The sequence below is a fragment of the Gastrolobium bilobum genome, unplaced genomic scaffold (genome assembly GCF_033153095.1).
Source record: "Gastrolobium bilobum isolate Gb01-03AN ecotype WA unplaced genomic scaffold, APGP_CSIRO_Gbil_v1 utg4086, whole genome shotgun sequence".
Classification (NCBI taxonomy): Eukaryota; Viridiplantae; Streptophyta; class Magnoliopsida; order Fabales; family Fabaceae; genus Gastrolobium; species Gastrolobium bilobum.
In genome coordinates this window covers 61,137-67,329 of record NW_026898929.1, presented here as the reverse complement: position 1 = coordinate 67,329, position 6,193 = coordinate 61,137, and the positions used below count along the sequence as shown (strand labels likewise).

General features: G+C 33.9%; 1 pseudogene; it reads left to right on the top strand.

Moving 5' to 3' along the window:
• The first annotated feature begins 2,506 nt into the window (after positions 1-2,506).
• Positions 2,507-4,091, top strand: LOC133285623 (uncharacterized; annotated as a pseudogene).
• Positions 4,092-6,193: the final 2,102 nt, after the last annotated feature.

The following is a 6,193-nucleotide window of genomic DNA, read 5'->3' as shown; positions in this document are numbered from 1 at the left end:
TTACCCACTTGATTCCTTCATAATTTAATGAAAACAATCATAATGCGTGCACATAATAAGGCAATAGGTTTCATACTTGCTATGTAGCACCGATACCGACACGTGACACGTGACACGATACGACACGTCATCCCGACACGTTAATTCTAAAATATGTTAGATTTCGACACGTTAGGACACGTTTTGATATTAAATAATATTTTTAATTTATGTAGTGTATATTATATTTAATATTCAATAATTTAACAAAAAAAAGGAAACGAAACTTATAATATTCATATATTTTTCAAAAAAACATAATATATCCTAAATATTTATATTAAATTCAATAAAATGATAATCATAATCATATGAATCTAATAGTTTGAATTAAAAACTCAACGCAACGCAACCTTTGAACTTTTTTTAAAATTTCTATAACGCCTGTTGGAGTGTCGGGGAGTGTCGGAGTGTCAGAGAGTGTGGGAAGCAGTGTTGTTAAACCCGACCCGGGCATCGACCCGGTCGGGATACTGGGTCACTGGTCGGACCGGTGGGTCACTGGTCGGACCGGTTGCCCGGATATATATAGATATATAAAAATATATATAAATACGAATATATAAATTCAATTTTATCTTCCGTATCTAAAACAAATTAAACAAGGTTCACTAAATAAGTTAGAAAAATGAAGCATAAATAAATAAAAGTGCATGCTATTACTATGTCAATTTAAATGGCAACTCAGAATCCCCATAAACATACCTCTCAATGACATTGAACTCATACTTTTCAAATTCAACTACATTAAAATGACATATGTCACATTCTCTAATTTATTATTCCACAAATTGCTTTAGTATTGAAAACTAAGAGGTCATTGTAGAAGAGTATACTAGCAAATAAAATTATAAAAAGTTGTTAAAATGAGTATTACATTTTTTTTATAAGATGAAACAATTTTGGTTTTTTTTTTTTTTTAAATGCATGACCCGACCGGGTCACCGGGTCGACGGGTCACCGGGTTTGGCCGGGTTTGTCTGGGTTTTGACCGGGTTTGACCGGGTCGATGCATGACCGGTCCAATGCTTAACCCGAACCGGTCTGATGACCGGTTCACCGGGTTCCGGGTCAACCCGGCCGGGTCGGGCCGGGTTTGACAACAGTGGTGGGAAGTGTCGGACACGACACGTCAGGATTTTTGAAGTGTCGGTGCTTCATAGCATACTTGGCCTCATCATAATTCACAATTAGAAATAAAACAAACAAGAGCCATAGCAGTTCCATGCTATCAAATAGACAAAGTTTGTTCCATGTACCAATATATTAAACCATCTTTCCTAACAAATATACTTCGATGGATGTATACATTATGTCCAATAATAATACAATAATGTCTTAGACAAATCTTGTATTTCAATATAATGATTCATACATGCATGTAAGGATAAATTTGAAAATAGGACGCTTTGAGAAACATATGCGTCATTGAATTCGTAATTTCAATAGTTAATAATTACATTTATTAATGATCAACATTTTTTAGTTGGCATAATGTGTGTACTACACAAATGACCGGTAAAGTCTTGGACGGTAATTTCTTCTTCAAGGGATCAGCTATTATAAGATTGTTGTTAGTATATTTTATAAACACTCTACGCTTCTGAACCTCTTCTATAATGGCAAAATATTTAAATTCTGTATGCTTAGCAGCTTTTGAATAATTGTCATTTTTAGAAAGCAATAATAAAAAAGATGTTTATACATTAAAAAATGTGTTTGGAGAGAGGGGGGGTGGTTCAGAAATTTACTTTAGATGTATTTTATTAATTATGTGCCAAAACTTTGTTAACAAGCTAATTACGTATTCTAAAGGATCGGAGCTGTGTTTGCTATGTCGGCTAATATGTAATACAGGGGTTACCATTTTTCTTATCTACATGATTCCCACACTTACGGTTAACAACTTCAACAAATAAAAAAAAAAAACAAAAAACACTTAACTAATTTGGCCATAAAAAGGAAATTATGCCATCTAGACGATTTTTGATGAGATAAACTCTCAGCTGCTGACGTCAACTTGATATGCCCATAAATAGCGCTCCATAGAATTGTTGAATGGCTAGCATAAGTTCAAGCATCTAGAAACCACTTTCAAATAAATTCAAAACATTTGAGACGCTCAACAGAAACAAGCATCTAGAATCTATGTTGAATTGGCATTAAGTTACGCGGCTAATTCATTGCCAAACAATCTACTATAAAAGCAATAAACTCGAACTCCTTATGTACACAAAGTTATCTCCACCCATTATATTAAAATTTCAAAAATTGGTTCTACCTCCGACAAAGACCTTTTGTCCACAATGATCATCCCTTCATCTTCTTGTCATGTGGTATGCGATTTTTGTTTCCAAGTTCATCTTACGCTTTATCTTCTTTAAACTAACTTAATGTGCCTGCCCTTTAAATATGTTTACAAAAAAGAATAACATTTCAAATATTATCCATAACTAAACATGTAATAATGATGCTTTGCACACAGGTAAACACAAGGTTTATCTCTAAAGCGTTATTACTTCCATTATCAATCCTAGTGTTGCTATCAAGCACAACATACTCATTTCAAGAGAAAACTTGGTTAAATATTGAGTCTCCAAAAGGGCATAATGGAGTCAAGTCAGCTACTTTTGTGTCTAAAAAGTTTGAAATGGGACCAGGATCAATTTTAGCGGAAGGTTTTTTTGATATTGAGTTTCCAAAAGGTCATGTTGGAATCAAGAGTGTCGATGCTGAACTAATTGATGAAGAAGGGAATTCTGTACCTTTGTATGATACTTACCTTCACCATTTTTTTATCATAAGATACTTTGAAAATATTACCTTGTCAAAGAATCCTAAGGCTCGTCAGAGTAAACTTGAAGGTTTCATTTTCAAGAGAAACGAAGGCCCATGCTACGATTATGTTCTTCCATTTTATTGGGGCATGGGAGGTGAATCAAGAAAAACATCCTCAAACATTCCAGATCCTTTTGCGGTAGAAATAGGTAACCCTGCAGAAATTCCCGATGGATATGAAGAGAAATGGCTATTAAACATAATGGCAATTGATACACGTGGTGCACTCGATAGGGAAGGTTGTTCTGAATGTAGATGTGACTTGTTTAATCTCCCAAAGGACTTTTATAATGTCACAAGGGGCACTTATGGCGAACCATTGACCAAGGATTATAAGGGAGGAATGTTTTGTTGCCAAGACAAATTTCAATGCAAATTGAGAGAGGGTTTTCAAGGCCCAAGGAGAAACCTTTCCCTAAGATACAAAATAAGGTGGGTTGATTGGGACCAACACCAAATTCCTGTGAAGATTTATGTACTTGATTCAACCGATCAGGTGAGATCAAACGGATCCAAAGTAGTCCATGAGTGCCAGGTAAATTAATAAATTATTCATGAAGTAGACTTTTTAATCTTAATTAAATTCAAAATCAAAATTCTTCAAAGCAAGCACTTAGCAACAAATATCGTTTAACTTGTTACAGGTAGAATATACTGTTCCCGCGAATGGTAGTAATGACTCTCCGTATGTCCAGAAAGCAAACATCCCAATGCAAAAAGGTGGTTATCTCATCTATGCCAGTGGTCATATGCATTCAGGTGCTATTAATGCAACTCTATACGGACAGGTAATTAATGTTCATTATTTTTTATCATTTATCATTTGTTGTAGATTATGCTTTATTAAGCTTTGTGTGCTTGATTTGTTTCTTTAAGTTATAATTTAGCTTGACTCATACTATTGTAATTAAGAAGTCAAAAATATATATATTACAATGCATCTTTACTTATTCAATTGTGCTTTTGTTTAATTTAGGATGGAAGGACTTTATGTACCTCAAAACCAAAATATGGAAAGGGTAAGAAAGCAGGATGAGAAAGGTTACGCGGTTGGAATGTCCGTTTGTTATCCAAAACCAGGTTCTATCAAGATTAAGGATGGTGAAACTTTGACATTTGAATCCAGATACAAAAGTGGCTTTCGAACAGGAGTTATGGGACAATTCAACATCTATTTGGCAGAGCGATTACCGCTATCGACAAAGACATCATAATTCCTATTATCCATATCTTGCTTGATTGATGTGTTTCTTTACCGCATATGATATTAAATGTTAAATGTAGTTAACCATTTAACATTATCAAGGTTGAAAAGTAAACTTTCAATCCAAATCAATTAATAAAATTCATAAATTTTTATTTTAATAAAATATTATACATATCTTGAACCAGGGTATACTCAAACAAAAATGCAACATATCAATTAAGAGTTCTCTGCTCGATTAGGCTCCATGCCTGTAAATGTAATGTGATCATCAATACTAGGCTCCCCGACTAAAAATATAATCATAACAATGCAGAACTCCCCCTTGTAATTAAATCATGGTACATGTTGCGACTTCGGCAAGTGCACTGGTCGTACAAGTAATAGAGTGGTAAAAGAAAGGTTGTCGATCCCACGAGGGTTGATTTATCAAGTAGTAATTTATTTATATAATTAAAGTTGGATCGATCTTGGAAGTCCTTGAGAATATAATTTGAATTAATAAAACAGAATTTAAAAACTATTTTTGATTTTCAAGATTAAAAACCAAGAACGATAAAAAAATGAAAGAACGCAAATAAGAACGATTTAAACTCAATTAAAGACAAGCATAGCGAGGGATTTGATTTCCCCAACGTTTTCCTAACAAGTCTACCCTTTCTTGCAATCAACATTCAAGATTAAGTTATTAACGATTCTTTCTAAAATTGATTAAATCACAATCCCTTACGTAATTTAATCATTTACTTTATTCAAAAGCCTAATCCCTTAGTGTCTTTTTCCTAGTGCAAGCATTAACGCAAGAACCATAAAGTTATAGAATTTGTAAGCCTATGCTTAGATCATACAAACTCTAGCAATTAATCAATCGGAATCAAGACACCAACATCCCTATTGTCATGCAAGATTAATGTGTTTATCCAAGAGTGATTAGTTCATAAACAAAGCTAGTCAAGGGAAAATAGATTAATTGCCTACCTCAAGTTGTGAATATAAATTACAAGAAAGATTCAACATCATTCAGGAATCCATTGGTTCCATCTCGCCCTAACTACAGAAAAAAAATGTTTATTTTACAATACAATATTTATGGTTGGAATAAAATGATCGATCACTTGGTTGTATATGCAAAAAAGAAGCTCTACATTATTCAGGATGTAGATAAAAGGAATTATAATGTCTATGCATATTGTGGTAGTTGTTTTGCCAAATAGATGTAGAATTCCCCCTAGCTGCGATGGTAAAGTCGCTTTTCTCTCTTGATTGATTCTAGGGTCAAAGTTTCACCATCATTAATCTTGACAGTACCTAGTTGCGGATAACAAACACATTCCGACAACGTAACTTTCCTCATTTCCTGCTTCCTTTCCCGTTCCATATATTTTGGTGTTGAAGTACAAAAAGTCCTTGCATCCTAAATTAATCAAAAAAAAAAAAAATAGAAGTGAAGACACAATACAATATATGTCTTCCGACAATTGCATGGATTATTCAGCAATTATGACTTTAATACAAATCAAGCACACAAAATTTAAAAAACAATCTATCATGAGAATGATGGCGAATATTGAAATTCACTTGTCCATAAAAACAATCTATCATCAAAATTTAATACAAACCTTGCACTCGTGGATTGTTTTGGAGCCATTCAACATGACCTTATCGGTGGAATCAAGTATATAAACCTTAACAGGGACTTGGAATTTGTCCTAATCTATCCACCTTATTTTGTTCCTTAGGGAAAGCCTTCTAGTTGGGGCTTCAAATCCCTCTCTCAATTTGCATTGTAACTTGTTATGGCAACAAAAGATTCATCCCTTATAATCCTGGTTTAATTGTTTGCCACCAACACCCTTTGTGGTACTAAAGATATCCTTTGTGATATTCATAAGGTCACATCCGCATTCTGAACAACTTTTTCTATCTTGTACGCCACGTGTATCAATGGCCATGATATTGAAGAATCATTTCTCTTCAAAACCATTAAGAATTCCTTATGGGTTACCTACTAGCAAAAAGATCTGGAATATTTGAGGTTGTTCCTTGTGATTCATTTCCCAAGCCCCAATAATATGGAAGATTACTACCTTAGCATGTGCCTTCGTTTCTAAT